General features: G+C 56.9%; 1 protein-coding gene across 1 annotated transcript in view; it reads left to right on the forward strand.

The window, feature by feature from the left end:
* The window catches only part of LOC149124416 (uncharacterized), a 66,378-nt gene that overhangs the window by 12,624 nt on the left and 37,170 nt on the right, over positions 1-16,584 (forward strand). Inside the window, exon 4 of the mRNA XM_089304923.1 lies at positions 2,056-2,208. The gene's annotated coding sequence lies outside the window, so the exon portion shown is untranslated. The remainder of the gene's footprint in view (positions 1-2,055; positions 2,209-16,584) is intronic.

The following is a 16,584-nucleotide window of genomic DNA, read 5'->3' on the forward strand; positions in this document are numbered from 1 at the left end:
CTCCCTCTGCTCACCTGCACGCGGGGGCTCCCCTGACCTGTGCGGTCACTGTGTCTCTGTTCCATCTGTGTCTCCTGTGCCTCTGTGGGTTTGTAATCTTTAAATATCTTAGTTCATGTAGACCAGCCTTAGGTAGGAGCAGAGAGAACCTCATGCTCAGTCCATCACCTTCAACTCAACCCTTCATTGTGGTACAGCTTGTGACACCAGCACCCCCTACCGGAGCACCAGCGCAAGTCCTGCTGCTCCCCTTCCCATGCGGCTCCCTGCTAATGCGCCTGGGAAGGCAGCAGAAGATGGCCCAAGTGCTTGGGCCCCCACACCCACGTGGGAGACCCGGATGGAGTTTCTGCCTCCTGGCTTTGGCCAGGACTAGCTCTGGACATTGCAGCCATTTGGGGGGAGTGAACTAGTGAGCAGGACATTCTCTGTCACTCTGCCTTTTATTTTTGTATTTAATATGTGTTTCTTCTTTATTTGAAAGAGTGAGAGAGAGAGAGAGAGGGAGAGAGGGAGAGAGCGAGAGAGCTTCCATCTGCTGGTTCACTCCCCAGTGGCCACAACAGTCAGAGCTGGGCCAGGTCGAAGCCAGAAGCCAGGAGCTCCATCCAGGTCTCCCAGAGGAGTGCAGGGACCCAAGCACTTGGGCCATCTTCTGCTTTCTCAGGCACATTAGCAGGGAGCTGGATCAGAAGTGCAGCAGCCAGGACCTGAACCAGTGCCCATATGGGATGCCAGCATGACAAGTGGCGGCTTTACCCACTACACCACTGTGCCATTCCCAACTCTGCCTTTTAAATAAATAAACAAATTTTTAAAAAAACAATATAGGAGCATGTAAGATAAATAAACACAAGTGACAATTTCCCACCATCTTCTGCCACTTTTCTGTCCGTCCCCCAGAGATCACCGTGTTAACTGTCAGATGCATCTCCCTTCAAGTATCTGTGTATGCTGGACTCTCACAGTGCGCGGCAGCCTGGGAGCCATGCTCCTCACAGGGAGGAGGGGAGGGCCCTGCCCGCTGCTCCCCCGCTGAGGGGTGTGGCCAGTGGGCCACGCCCAGGCCAGGTCCCCTAGCCTTGGGTTTACCTCTGGTTCTTTTTTTTTTTTTGACAGGCAGAGTGGACAGTGAGAGAGAGAGAGAGGAAGGTCTTCCTTTTGCCGTTGGTTCACCCTCCAATGGCCGCCACGGCCGGTGTGCTGGGCTGGCGCACTGCGCTGATCCGATGGCAGGAGCCAGGTACTTCTCCTGGTCTCCCATGGGGTGCAGGGCCCAAGCACTTGGGCCACCCTCCACTACCTTCCCAGGCCACAGCAGAGGGCTGGCCTGGAAGAGGGGCAACCGGGACAGAATCCGGCGCCCCGACTGGGACTAGAACCCGGTGTGCCGGCGCTGCAAGGCGGAGGATTAGCCTAGTGAGCCGCGGCGCCGGCCACCTCTGGTTCTAAGACAAGGTCTAGGTTTTTTGGGGGCAGCCCCAGCAGTAATGGAGCAAAAGGATGGCTCTGGACCTGCCCACTCCTGGGGGACTCCTGCCCCTTTCTTTCTTGGGTTATGGCCGCCTCCCAATGGCCGTGGCCCTGCTCCCAGCAGGCGCCCACTTCTGATCCTGATTGGCTTCAGTTACCATTTGCCAGGGGCACCTTCCTAGGTCAGCACACAATGCCTGTTGCCCTTCGAAACAGCCGTGTAGTGTTTCATAGCCAGGAAGCCTCCTCATGTCTGTGACCATGCTCCTGTTAATCAACCCTTGGAGGGTCTCTAATTTTTACTGTTAGTATGTGTGTGATGATTACATCCTCTTATGTATTAGCATTATATATAATATGAATCATGTATGATGTAACATGTAGGATGTATGTATTACATATCATATATAGGTAATACTTATATATTTTCATTGCAGATCATATATGTATACATATGTACTACCTATTAAATATGTGTTTGCATAAATATTTCAATGCACTCGATGATTTTTAACACAATTGTACCTGGCTTGGTTTTCCCTGCACTTCTCAACCTGTTCTCTCTTGGCCCCTCTCACGCAGCCCTGAGTGCACAGCAGATCCCAGAAGAGTTCCTCACCCTCCGAGCCTCATCTTCCAAAAAGGGCACATAGCATGGACATCTGCAGTGGGCGCTGGAGGCAGCTGGGCTGCCCGTGGCCATGGAAGGGCTGTGTGTACACAAGTGATGACAAGGTAATGCCTGCACGTTGCTGCCCTGTTGCTCAGGCCCGCCCCAGCCAGGCCTCTGTCTGAACTTCTTAGGTCTGTCTGAATTTCCGTGTGAACCAGAGAATTAACAAATGGAAACCTTGCCCTCTTTCCGTGACTGGATAGGGTTTTGTCTTTCTTGCACTGGGGTTCTTTTTTTTTTTTTTTAAAGATTTTTTTATTTATTTATTTGACAGGTAGAGTTACAGTGAGAGAGAGAGAGAGAAAGGTCTTCCTTCCGTTGGTTCACTCTCCAAATGGCCACCATGGCTGGAGTATTGCTGATCTGAGGCCAGGAGCCAGGTGCGCTTTCTCCTGGTTTCCCATGCGGGTGCAGGGCCCAAGCACTTGGGCCATCCTCCACTGCACTCCCGGGCCACAGCAGAGAGCTGGACTGGAAGAGGGGTGACCGGGAAAGAATCCGGCACCCATATGGGATGCCAGTGCTGCAGGTGGAGGGTTGCACTGGGTTCTTAAAGCTACTTTGCTTCCTGTTTGGGTCCTGTCATTTATAAACGGATCATCTTGGGCTCTCCTCCCTGCCTCCTGGGACCCTCAAGGGCTTGGACCCACCTTCTCCATGTCCCCTGGGGGTCTTCTTTCTCAACCCGTCCCTGGCAGCTGGCTCTGTTCCCTGGGACTGCAAAGGCTCTCCCCTTCCTCGCCAGACTCGCTGAGGGTGTTGGACATTTTATTCAGCACCCCGTGCCCCAGCCCCGTTTCCCTACACTGGGGCTGCATTGTCTACAGGACGCAGCCTGCTTCCCCAGGCTCAACCACTGGGGGCTTGTGGGCTACTTGAGATGCCCAAAGCACACAGATTACTAAACACACACACAGCAAGAGGTGAAGGACAAGGGATGGGGGTGATGGCCCTAGGAGAGGTGCAGGGGCAGAGGCCCGTATGCCATGAGCACTGCAGCGTAATGCCCAGGCTGGCTCCCCCTGCCTGGTGCCTCCCTTGGGTGGACCGGGCACCCCAGAGACAGAGCTCCAGTGCCTGGGACTTTTTCTGCAGGTAATTCTCCCCCTCCCCCCATAGCAGCTGGCCAGTCACAGGTGCTGTCTGGAAGAGGTAAGAGGGACCCAATAGATGTCACCAGCGAGTAACCAGCTTAAGACCTCACAAAGATTAAGAGCCTCTTGTATCATAAATATTCAGAGTTGCACTTGACTTATGCATATTTAGCATGTCATGAATATTTAGTGCCTCCTTGATCCTTTTGTCCCTTTTGATCTATGTTTAGCATATATATACTCTCCAAGGCTTGCTTTTTTTTTTTAAAGAAAAAATTTTTTATTTATTTGATAGAGTTATAGCAAGAGAGAGGGAAAGGCAGAGAGATCTTCCATCTGCTGGTTCACTCCCCAAATGGCTGCAGCAGCCAGGGCAAGGCCAGCTCGTAGTTAGGAGCCTGGAACTTCATCTGGGTCTCCCATATGGGTGCAGGCACTCAAGTACTAGGGCTCCCTTTCCCAGGGAGCTGCATCGAGAGTGGGGCAGCTGGGACTGGAACAGGTGCCCATATGGGATGCCGGCATTGCACGGGGCTTAACCCTCCACGCCACAGCGCCGGCTCCTCCCCGAGGCTTCCTAACATGTCTCGTGTGTCTTCCTCATCTGCTTGTCACTCCTGACTTTCACCGGCCTATTTGCTTCCTTTTTCTAGCAGAGTTGAGAACGTGCATTTTTGGGTCATTGGAAAATATTGCTTCTCAAAAACTATATAGAAAAGCACCTGACAGTCTTCCTTAAAATAATTTTATAAAATCATGAAATGCGTTCCACTCATCAAAGTGCATGTAGGACGTGTGTGTATAAATGCGCTTCTAGAAAGGTATCAAACACCTGTGTGGCGGTCTCAGGGTAACGGAGGTGATGCGATCATCTCTCAGATGGCGCTGGGTGTCTGGCTTGCCCCAAGGGGACCCCTCTGCTGTCATCTGGGCCAGACGTCTCTTGGCTGTCATCAGTGCTTTATCCCTCGGCACCCTCTTGCTTTGTCCTACGCGTTGCTGCGTTGGTGTAGATGGGACCTGGCTTTGGCTCGTTTTCTGGGATTTGCTTCATGGCAGGTTCTGAAATTGGTGGACACTGCTGTCTGTGGCTGCGGTTCCTGTAGCAACTGCTCATACTTGCCTGGGGTTGAAGGGTTTCCCAGGACATGGGGTGCTCACTGCTGAACCCCAGGAAGTCTAGGGGAATGGCTGTGCATGGAGTTGCTGCACTGTGTCCTGCCATGTGACACGGGGCCTGGTGTTCCAAGGCAGGGCTGGGAGCAGGCTTCGGAGGCCATGGGGAAAGCAGTCTGTGGTCTCCCTTAGGGAACACGGGGGACAGGATGCAGAAGTGGCCCACGGAGGCCATTCTTGCCGCTCTGTGGCACAGGCTGGAGAGGGCTTCAGTGACGGTGGGCGCCAGACCAATGCCGCCGCACCAGCAGTGGCAGGCTGGCCTGCTGACTCTTCTGCGCGTAGTCCCATCCTTCCCTTTGGGGGTTCCTGTGGCCTTTTGCAGAGACACACTCATATGCTTGTATACCGTGGTGCCATCAGCCTGCCCGCCTCCCCGGTATGCCTCTGGCTTTTTCTGGTGGAGCACACGCCGTGCCTCAGGGCCTCTGCCCCTGCTGGCCCCCTGTCCCCCATCTGCCTGGCGTTCTGCTCCCTCACTTCTTTTTGGTCTTTCCTCAAAGTTCCCTCTTTGAGCGTGACCGTCTCTGACCACTCTATTTAGAAGTGCAGTCCCCACCCTCAGACCGCTGCCTCGTCCTCTTGCTGTCTTCATCGCTCTCCACTCAACCTTAGTCACCTGACACACACCACAGAGCACCCTCCGACCTCAGCGCCTGGCCTGCAGGAGGCGCTCAACAGAGATCCATCCATGGGTGAATGATAAATGAGTGACAGACCGCTGGGGCCCAAGACCCCACACAGGGGAGAGCAGAACGTAGATGCTGAGAGCGCTGAGTGAAACTGCAACGGCAATGCCAGGCCCAAGCTGTTCTCTTGTTGTAATTCGGGGAAACCCCCTCAGGGTCCTGCATTTATGCAACCATTGATTCTAGAAGCATCTCGCTCACCTTTGTTCCCATCCTGGATTCCCTGCAACCTTGCAAAGAAGACAGCTCAGGTGTGATCCCAGTTTGACAGATGCACAGAATGTGACTTTCTCAAGGCCCCACAGTTGGTCAGTGGGCCAACCAGGCTCCCTGACACCCAGCACGGCCAGGACAGGGTCATCCTGCACGTAGGCCTGGGCTCAGCACGTGCTGACCTATATATTCCCTCATCCCAAACCAAGGGGCATCCACCACATGCTTTGAAGGTCTCCTTCTGAAGAGCTGTTGCCTGGCAATAGTTGCTAGGCAGGATTCATCATTGATGAAGAGTCAGGGCTCTTCTTGATCGGAGGCCCTCGGGATTGCTGAGGCGTGCACGGGCTGCAGTGGGCAGGATTCCGAGTGGGCAGGCCATCCTGTGAGTGGATGCAGGGCCGGTGAAGATGATGGGATGGCCACTCCCTGGATTAGCTACAGTCTGTGGTAGGCCAAGGTGGTGGGGTATTCCTGCCTGTGAATGAGTGATCTTTCATGAGACTTCATCCCAGCTGCCCAGGGAGTGAGTCTCCTCCCGCTCCAAGGAAGTGAGCCGCCATGTTGCGTGAGGGCCATGTGGTCAGAACATGGCGGCAGCCACTAGAAGCTGAGTGACTGCCCCCTCAACCCCAGACCACCAGTAAGAAACAGGGGACGGCAGTCCTGCAACCACAATGAACTGAATTGTGCCAGTGAGCAGAGAGCTTGCTCCCAGCTCTGGCTGACAGTTGGATTTCAACCCGGAGGGACCCTGAGCACAGGAGCCAGTTCAGCTGTGCTGGACACCTGACCTGCAGGAACTGTCAGAAAATAACTGGGTGACGCTTTGGTCACCAAACTTGTGCTCATTTGCTAGGAGCACAGAAAACTATAACCCATGCCAGAGGGCTGCCCTGGTGTTGAGGTTGGCTCTAGGAGTGAGGAGAAGGAGGGAACCCACACAGGGTTTGCCATGACCCTATTCTTGGAGTCTTAAACACAAGCTCTCGGACAGTCCCTGCAGAGTGTGGGTTCCAGCCCCATTCACAGATGGGGAAATGAGGCTCACGAAGGCCAAGACTTGCTCAAGGTCAAACCCCCAGGAGGAAGCAAGGGTGGTACCCAAACCCAAGTGGTCTCCACTCTGGAGACTCAGAGCTTCCTATGCCCCCACTTCCATCCCACCACGGCTGGCTAAACGAGGCTTCCAGACTATCCCAGTGGAAGCTTCCTCACGGGAAGTGTTGAGTCTTCCTGATTCTTGTGTCACACGAACCCTCCATTAGGGAAAAGGATTTCCCATTCTTCTATTGGTTTTTCTGGCAATTTAGGGCTCCAACTGGGTTCTGGGTTTCTTAGGCATAAGTCTTGGGCTGGAAGGCTTGGGAGCCATTTGCTGGCTTTGCCCACCATCTATTCCTTTCTCTTGAGGTTTCTATTTGGGGACTTTTCAACCAAGACAGGTTCATGACCAAGCTGGGTTTGGACAAATTCTCTGGAATGAGAATCTTGATCAGAGGGCCACAGTGTTATGTAGGAACATTTATCCTCCACTGTTGTGGTTTCCATGGGGAGAACATTGTCTACAGTTAACACCCAGAACTTCCTGCTCCGCCCCTGTTATCCCCGCCTCCTGGAGGAGACTGAGGCCCCTGATTGGTGGGCATTAGTGAACCTTCTGCCTTACTTGGGCTGGGTGGGCCGTCCGCCTTTTTTGCCCCTGCTGTTCCAGAGGCAAGAGGAGGTGTCCTTTCTGGGTAGGTGGATCCTTTTACAGGATCCGCCTCCCCTTGAGGCGGCCGTCTCAAGGTCGAGACTGGAAAGGAGCGTTTGTGTGTGCCGTCTGTGCTGGCGTGGGTCTCGCCAGCCTGTCTGACATGGGAGGAAGCTGAGAGCACAGGAAAACCAAGCAACTTGCCCGCGATCACGCAGCCAGGCATGGTGGCGCCTGCTTAGACCTGGCCCTGGGTTCCGTGCCGGAACTCTGTCCCCATGGTGCACCCTGCTCTCGCGGCCGCATGTCCCTGTCCCCTGCCTCTCCACCTGCAGACTGGGCCCTGTCCCGCGCAGACTCAGTGTGCCACAGGCTCTGATTGGCCCAGGGACATCCAGCGTGGAGTTGGATGTCCCGCCCACTCGCCCAAGCTCACCGCAGAGGACGCCCGAACGCCGTGGCCAGAGCAGCAGGGCGCAGGGCGCAGGGCAGGCAGCCATGCGGGAGGAAGATGCCAGTATTAGCGGCTGGGGAGGACTGGGGGTGTGGCTCCGAGAGTGGCAATGGATGCTGCAGACTGACCCCCACCCTTAGATTTGGGTTGTGGCCCCCTGGGCAGGTGTGATGAGATTGCTCTAGGAAGTTAGCTTGCTTCTGAAACTCCCCACTGCTTTCTCGGCCAAGGTGCTTTTACCCCCCAAACCCTGCAGGCTCTGAGGAGCTGCGCAGGAGATGCAGCCGCTGACAACTGCACCCCGACCCCGAGCCCGCTTCCCATTCTCGCCGGTCCGAGAACGTCAGCGCCCTTTCGGGTGGAAGTGTGCCTGCGTCAAGGGTGTGGGGGCAGAGCCAGCATGGGCCACTGCGCCCCTGCAGGTGGTTGGCTCACAAGCAGGTGTGGCCGGGCTTGGCGGTTGGGCCCTGGTGCTGGAACATGCCCCTGTAGGAAGGGGTGGTTGTCCAGGGCCTCACCTTGACCAAGGTCCCTGCTTGTTTGTCTTAGGGGCTTGGCGCATGTCTCTGTCAGGACTACGTTGTTGCAATATCCGGAAGGGGTCGGATTTCCAGTCACTTCCATCCAAGAATTCTGACTCATCCCAGGCCCCGGCTTCCTGCCAGGTGAGCGGGGGCCACGTGTGAAGGGGCTGCCTCACAGGGAGCCTGAGAAACTGTTTGGAAGACCTGGTCTTTGACATCTCATTTAAAATCAAAAGTTAAATTGCACGTAATAGTGTGTAGATGCTCGTTGTAGGGTGTGCAGGATAAAACCGGGACAGGCACTTGGTGCAGAGGTCGAGACGCTGCCTCCCATGCAGAGTGCCTGGGTTGAGTCCCCGCTCAGCTTCCACCTCCAGCTTCCTGCTAACGTGCGCCTGGCAGGCAGCACGTACTGCGTCCAAGACCCGGATGGAGTTGCAGGTTCCTCCCTTGGGCCCGGCCCAGCCCTGGTCCTTGTGGGCATTTGGAGAGTGAACCAGTGAAGGGAGGATCTCTCCTGCCCTCCCTCCCTCCCTCCTTCTGCCTCCCTTTCCTCTCCCTCTCTTTCTCTCTCCCTTTCAAATAAAGCACAAATAAGTAAATGAGAATAAAGCACAGGAATGCCCTCTTCTCGACTTGCCCAGAGATGCAAGTGTTCCTAGCTTGGTGTGACTCTGCACACACACACACACACGCACACACACACACACCCCGATTTCCTCCTCTTTTTTACATAAATGGGTCACACCATATAATCACTGTTGTACACCTTGTTGTCCTGTGCATCTGAGCTGTGTCTCCACAGGAAACAGATGAGCAGCCTCACTGTGGCATCCTTTGGGAAGAATCTACCTTGTGATGGAATTCAACTCCTCTTCTTTCTTTTTATTTATTTATTTATTTATTTATTTGGAAGAGTTACACAGAGACAAGGAGAGACAGAGAGTCTTCCATCCACTGGTTCACTCCCCAAATGACTGTGATGGCCAGGGCTGGGCGAGGCTGAAGCCAGGAGCCAGCAGGAGCTTCTTCTGGGTCTCCCACATGGGTGGCGGGGACCCAAGAACTTGGGCCATCCTCTAATGCTTTCCCATGTGCATTAGCAGGGAGCTGGATCAGGAGTGGAGCAGCCGGGACTCAAACCTGTGCCCACATGGGATGCCGGTGGTGCAGACAGCAGCTTAACCCGCTCTGCCGCAGTGCTGTTTCCTGCTCCCCTCCTTTCTATTTCATTGTTCTGAACACTTTGAATATGAAGGCCAGGGATGTTTTGTTTGGAGAAAATCTTGCTCTGAGCCTTTGAAGGAAGAGCCAGGTGCAGGTCGGGGCTGCTGGTGGTAGTTGGCGTCGCTGTGGGCAGCGGCCCCTGTCCATGTGGGGTCAGCAGGTTCACCGCCCCTGGCTGCTGCCCCACAGTGCCCTCTGAAGGCCAGGCTCTCATCCACGAGTGCCAGGATAGCTGCTCCCATGTGCGCTCCAGGTGTGACACGGGGGACTTCCTCCTGGAGACGGTGTCCTGGGTGGGTGAGCCCAGCACAGCTCCCAAAGCTGCAGGTGTGCAAAGCCCTGTGGACAGGCATGCAAGGGAAGGAGCAGCGAGATGCAGATGAGGGGAACTTGTACAGGGAAGCTCAGCCAAGGTTCAGAGGGGAAGTCGGGCAGAACAGCGAAAGGATTAATACTTGCGTATGACGCAAGGCTTAGAAATGAGACGTAAAGGGACCCATCAAAGAGGACTTTCGATTGTAAGGGGAAATGGCACAGTAAAAAGTCGGAAATGAGGCTAAGGGTCTAGCAGTGAGCTGCCGAGCAGAAGGCTGGGGCACGGGACAAGGGAGAAGCTGACGTCCAGGGGCAGGGCGTGGCGTGGACGAAGCAGGGGCTGAAAGTGAGAATGAGGGGCTGAGGAGTTAGGAGTAAAGGTGGAGGGGGAAGCCGAGAAGAGACAGCAGTTGAAGAGAGGCGCTAAGCCACCCGTCCCCACCGGAGAAGTCGGGGATATGGACGGGAAATGTGAAAGGTGATAGCTTAAAGAACAGTTACGTGGCGCGAATCAGTAAAGGGGCATGAAGGTAGTAAGCTAAAAAGGCCTAAATAAAATCCCATCTCCCCTCTTCCAAAATCACAAATCCCAGCCCCCACGGTGGACCTTCCAGAAACCATCAGACCCTTCCAGGCATCTGGGCCTTGGAACCTGTGTCTGTCCACCCATGTGGGGTTAGTGTGCCCTGTGCCCAGAACTGGCTGTTGGCTACCTTGTCAACAGGCCAGTCTCCAGCCCATCTGCCCAGGTCCCATGTGCCACCATCCATCTCTCGGTCCCATCCCCCAGCCTGCTGTACGCTGTCCTGCCCACTGCACCTGCCACTCCAGCCTCCCTGGGCTCTGAATCCTGCAGCTCCCGACTCTGCCCTGGTTACAGGATGGGCAGGCAGGTGGTCAGGGGGGCAGAGGCTCACTGGGATCTGGCATCAGGATCACCCAGAGGTGTGGAAAGCCTTGCTCCACTGCAGGGACCTGGCGAGGCCAGGCTGGGCTCTGACAAATCACAGGTGACATGGACGTGGCTGGCCTGGCCCACACTTTGAGAGTACTGGGGGTTGCTACTCAGGAAAGGGGGTGTTGAAGCCAGCGTCCAGGTGAGACTGCCCGCACCCTGCTTTGCCATGAAGCCAACGCCCTTCCTGCTTCTTCCATGCTGTGGGCCCCTCACCCTTTGCCTGAGCAACCCCTCAGCTGAGCCTAGGGCTCCCATTTACCCTGTCCTGTCCTAGGACCGAGAGAGAGAGAGAGAGTCAGGAGTGTGGACTCCTGGCTCACAGCGTGCCCTGTCTGTGGGAAAGCTGGGCATGGCCTTAAAAGATCCAGCGGATGGTTTGCTGAAGCCAAAGATCTGTCCTGGCCTTGCTCCTGCACAGGTCGGGCCTGCCCTCCAGGGGCTCCAGGTGCAGCCAGGAGGCGTGGGAATGTGTGGCTCCACCCTAACTCAGTGCATCACAGTGAACCCCTTTGTTGAACCCACAGACTGTGTGGGCAGGATTTGGGAAGGGCTCAGTAGGTGCTGGCTTTGTCTGGGATGACTGGGGAAGCCAGGAGTGGGGCTTACTTTCGTGTTTATGTGGTGCCAGGGCTGGCAGTTAGGCAGTGAGTGGCCCCTCCACGTGGCCTGGGCTGCCTCACAGCAGGGTGGCCTAATGGGTGGGACTTCTTGTGTGGAGCCTCAGGGCCTTGGAGGATACAGGGGTCACCCAGGGAATGCGCTGGGGGAAGGTGCTTCCGGCAGACAGAGCAGCAAGCTAAAGTGTGGGACCCAGGTGGCTGACGGTGACCAATTGTGGGAGGGTCAGCAGGGCAGATCCTGTGGCCTGGTGGGGTGACGGGGAGGGCAAGGGGGCACGCGGAGGTGATCTGGTCTGCAGCAGAACATGTTGCTCTACACAGTAGCCCAGGAAGGACATCCCGGAGTCCTTGAACTGAGCAGAGAGAAGATGGGGACTGGGCAGAGAGAGGAGTGGGTGAACCCAGAGGACTGGGGCTGGGTGGGGGGATGCCCAGATGTGGTGGGGGCAGAGTGCCACTCAGAACCCAGAGCCAGAGTCCCCAGCATGCATCTCTGTCATGCCAGAGGGTGTGGGTGTCAGCCAGACTCCCTAGGGGTCCAGGGGCAGCCACACAGAACCCGAGTTCATGTCTGTCCTTTGGGTGGTGTCTGGTGTTAGACAGGCCTGGGTTTCAACCCCAGCTCTGTTCTTCTAGCTGGGAGATGTGGGCAAGTCGCTGTGACCCCCTTGGGCCTCAGTTTCCCCATCTGTAAAGACAGGAGAGCGTGCAGGACTAACCTGTGCCATGGCATGGCCCGACCCAGAAGTGTTTGCCCAGTGACACGTGCAAGGCTGCCAGCACCCGTTTGCCACCCAGCTTGGGCTTAGCAAGCCCCTGGTGGGAGGGCATGGATGGGGGTGGGGCCAGGGAGACAGCCAGGGGCAGGTGGTAGAATGGGGGGAGTGGTCTCTGTGGGTGGGGCCGGGGCCGGGCTGTCCCCCTGTCCTTTCCACTCACTGTGCCTTCCCAGGGACACCAGGAGCCGCGGCAGGTTCTCAGTGGGGGAGGCAGTGACACTGACCTGACATGTTCAGGGAGGGTGGAACAGCTGACATCAGAGCTGTGTCTGTCACCTCTGCTCTGGGCTTACAGCTGCCCAGCAGGCTGGAGGTGCCAGAGAGAGATGCTATGGGTGTCCCATGAGCCTCTAGGGTCCCCTGCAGCCACCCTCAATGGCAACCTGTTTACAGCCTGCCCAGCCCTTTTCATTTTTCCACTGCCTTCCTTGGCAAAGCCCCCCTGCACACCCCCCAGACACACTTGGATTCTTGTCTAACCTGCAGAAGCCCAGTCTGGGACACTGGGCAGGTGTGAGGAGCTGGGTCCCTGCCATGTAGCCCACTGTGCCCCTGAGCCAGTAGGGGCTCCTCTGGCCTCACATGCTCCAGTGGTGCAGAGTGCCCCAAGAAGCCAGGGCCCCAGCCTGGGACTGGGGACCCCTCCTCCTGTTGGATCACTTATCTGTTTATGGGCCTCCATCATGCCCCAGAGACTCTCAGAGCACAGAGGCAAGGAGTGATGAGCACGGGCCTCTCTCAAGCTGGCGAAGACAGTGGAGGAAGAGTGGACAGAGGGAGTCCTGAGCATCTTGGTGGCCAGGGTCACCTCACTTGGGCAGACTCACCAGGTGGGTGTACTGTCCCCTTCCCAGCCAGAGAAATGGAGGCTCAGCCAGGCGGGCACCCATGTGGCCAGGGAGGGCAGAGCCTGACCCCACCAGCCTGCCAGGACCTGGCGATGTGGGAGCTGACCCTGTGTCCATTTTCTAATGTTGGGACCACTGAAGGGGCAGGGGTTGAACAAGTCTCCTGCTGCCTTCCCAGGCTTGTTCACCCCATGTGGAGTGTTGGGGGCTGGGGCCTGCTGCTCTGCCTTGACTGATGCGAGCCCCCCGCCCTTCCCCGGCCTCAGGGCTCAGACCTGGCATGCAGGCGTCCGGGGAGCTTCCCTCTCCACGCCTGACTCCTCCACACTGGCCTCCTGAAAGATGCATGGAGTCTGAAAATTTCATCAAAGCCGCCTGCCTGCTTGGCTCACAGGCGCTGGGAGCCCAGGGGTGCGGGCCACCCTGCTCCTTTGCAGCCTCAGACACGGCTCTGGGTGGTGGCAGGGCCGAGGGTGAGGAGGGGGTGGGAGGCTGGTGGCACCCCTCTGTTGCAGACAGAGAAGGTGAAGGGTCAGCTTCTCAGGGCAGGGAGATGGTGACCCCCACAGGAAGGACAGGCAGGCGTCAGGGGTGCAGCAGGTGGGGTGGGACCCCCCCCCCCGGCTCTGGGACCCCCTCCACCACCCTGGCAACCATGATTGTCCTGTTGCTCAGCCAGCAATGTCATTCACTTTGTCTCCGCAGCTTTGTCACTGCTCTTTTTGGATAACAGGCACTGCATTCGCACGGGCAAATGGCCTGGCCACGGCTGTCCTAGCGCTGTGGTGTGTCTCTCCTGGCCTGGAGCCACTTTGCACCTGGGCGTGGTGGGGGTGCCTCTGCAGGGGGACATTCTGCAGGGGGACTGCGAGGCTGCAGGGAGAAGTCTGGGTCATTTTGTAGGCCCTTGCCCCATTGCGTCTGTGGAGGGCGCTCCACGGGACCCTCCCTATGGCAAGAAAGGAGCCCTGGCTTCCCCATGGTCTTGCCGGCACAGCACACTGGAAACACCTGGAGCTCGGCCAGTCTGATGGTGAAATCGCCTTCTGGCTTCCTTTGTCCTCTCTGACTTTCTCAGTCAACAATTGCAGGCTAAGCTGTCCTTGACCAGAGTTAATTGTGTGTGCATGTGTGCAGGCATGTAAAAGTGTGCATCGCGCAGATGTGCACACGTATGTGCGTGCACACACATGTACACATGCATGCGTGTGGTCTATGTGCGTGTACACATAAGTATGTGAAAATGCGTGCACATGTGTGTTTGCGTGCATGTGTATGTGTGTGAGCCTGTCTTATTCGATGCCTCTGACCATTGCTGGATCCGCAGAACCAGTCCCTGGGAAGGAGGTAGCTCCGTCTGAGCCCAGAGCCCAGTGCCTTCTGGGAGGGGGATGCATCCTCTGGGCCCTGTTCTCCGGACCTGACACTAGGGAGACCTGGCTGGTGGGCGTGAGGACAGGAGGTTAGCGCGAGCAGTGAGCCCACTGCGACTGCTAGTCAGCGGAGCTGGGGTGCACGGGTTCCACTGAGCCTGGGGGTTCTGGGTCGGCTTTGCTCGGGTGCAGGGGCTGGTGCTTCTAAGTGTGCTGAGGCCTTGGGGGTTGAAGGCAGAGCCCACTATAGCCCACTATAGCTGCGCAGAGAGCTGCACCACTCAGGGAGGTGTGCTGTTGCCCCGGGCCATCTTCCAGCCACCTCTAAACCCAGTATCAAACCGTACTGCTAAGGATCGGCAAACTGCCCTGGTGGTCTCGGTCGTGCTCCTCTGTCCAGGCTGAGCTCGCATGTCCGGGGCGCCTGGGCTGGGCCAGAGGAGCTCAGCTGGTCTGGGCTGTGCTTGCTCAGGGACTAGGAGTCCTTATCGGGTCCCTGGGGCTGGCTGGTCTAGGATGGCCTCTGTGGCAACCACCTGGTGGTGTTCCGTGGGTTCTCCTGTTCTGCAGTACCAGGCTGGGGAGTGTGACCAGACCCAGGCAGGGTGCTGAGGGAGAGTCAGGTGCAGGCTTGGAGTGGGGTTTCAAGGGAGAATAGGAGTTTTCTGGTGGGCACTGGGGCAGGGCAGGGGTCCTACCACCTCCTGGCCTGAAGATCGGAGGCCAAGGAGCCCCAGTCCCAGAGGGAGGTGCGAGGGGAGCCAGGCAATCCTGCTGCAGGTGCGCGTGTGCCCAGGGCCTTGCACAGGCCGCCCCTGCCTGGGCAGCCCAAGGATTAAACAGACTTTGTTGGGATTACGGCTGCCAATCAAGTTCAAGTACATTTTTAAGAGCTTAATTTGAGGCCCTAGGTTCCGAATAAAATCATCAAGTCCAGTCGATTAAACTCATTAAGGCGGGTGGACGGGCTGGCGTTCTCATTGCCATCAGATTCGGAGAATTAATTAGGGGCCTGTAATCCTTTGTCGGGATTAGCCGAGCCAGCCCAGAGGCCCGGAGTTTCTTCTGAAAGACAGGCCCGTAATCTCTTTAGTGCAGGCCCTGGGAGGCCGAGTTCTGGGCGGCCGCTGTGGAGCAGGAAGCTCCACATGGGTGTCTGGTTGTGCAGTGTGCAGGCCCGTGAGCACCGGCATGGGGTACAGGTGGCTCCCGGGCTCAGCTGTCATGTGGGTAGCAGGGTTGGCTGGCGAGGAGGGCACCTCAGGTTGCAGGTACCCCACACACCATCTGCGAGCTCTCTTCCTGCGTCCCGCAACAACCAGGAGCGGCTCTTCACCGCAGCCGGCTTGTCCATCAGGTCATGAGAACAGGCTGGCCTTGCAGAGCGTCCTACTCCCTAGGGGGATGCTGATCGGCAGATGCGTGGACAGGTAACCCCAGGGGAGCCTGTCAGCGAGCCCAGGGTGAAAGCTTAAGCCAGAAGCGGCCAGGCCAGGGGGCCAAATGCAAGCCCACCTTGAGAGGCTGGAGAGAGGGAGACGGGCTCCGACACCCCTGGCGGGAGGCAGCACAGCCACACCGACGCTTACCCTGCGCTTCTCGCATCCGAGCCAGGCTGGGCCTCTGCCACTTGTCCCCAAGGGACAGTTGAGCCCAGAGGCAGCTCTCCTGCCCTCCTGAACAGTGGGTCTGGGAAGGAACTGCAAGGGTGTTTTCTGTTCCCTCCCATTTTACATATGGGGAAACTGAGGCCCAGAGAGGGGAGGGAGCTGGCCTAAGGCTGGTGTGCTTGTTAAGGGCTTCTGGTCCCCTAGTGTCTACCCTCCACCCCCCCACCCCCACCCCAGGAGAGTCTGGCCTGGCCAGTGTCAGGTGGGGTTCACCAGGTGTCCTTGGCAGAGGTTGAGGGTGGCCAGAGTGCATGTGGGGTGAGCTGGGGACCTCTCCTGGGGGAGAGGGGACAGCAGGAAACCCAGCAGTGCCTTCCACACACACCCTGGGCTGCTGAGAGCTAACCCAGCACAGGACCCAGGCTGGCATCACCTGGTGGTGTTTTGTTTTGTTGAATTTAAATTATTTCAGATTCAAGAAATGAAACCCATGGGTCCTCAGCCCTATTGGCTACTCCACGAGTGCTCAGCAGTCACTTTTTTTTTAAAAAAGTTTTTTTTTTATGTATTTTTATTGAGAGGCAAAGTTAGAGACAAGGAGAGGGAGAAACAGAGAGAGAGGTCTTCCATCCATTGGCTCACTCCCCAGATGGCTGCAACAGCTGGAGCTGAGCTGATGCAAAGATCCTCTTGGTCTCGCACATGGGTGCAGGGGCCTGAGCACTTGGGCCATCCTCTGCCGCTTTCCCAGGCTACAAGCAGGGAGCCGGATCAGGAACTGGTGCCCACATGAGATGCAGGTGCTGCAGGCGGAGGCCTAACCTCCTGCGCCGCAGTGCCGGCCCCCGGCAGTTACCTCTAG

The sequence above is a fragment of the Oryctolagus cuniculus genome, chromosome 10, assembly GCF_051225735.1.
Source record: "Oryctolagus cuniculus isolate XC-2025 breed Fujian yellow rabbit chromosome 10, ASM5122573v1, whole genome shotgun sequence".
NCBI classification, from domain to species: Eukaryota; Metazoa; Chordata; class Mammalia; order Lagomorpha; family Leporidae; genus Oryctolagus; species Oryctolagus cuniculus.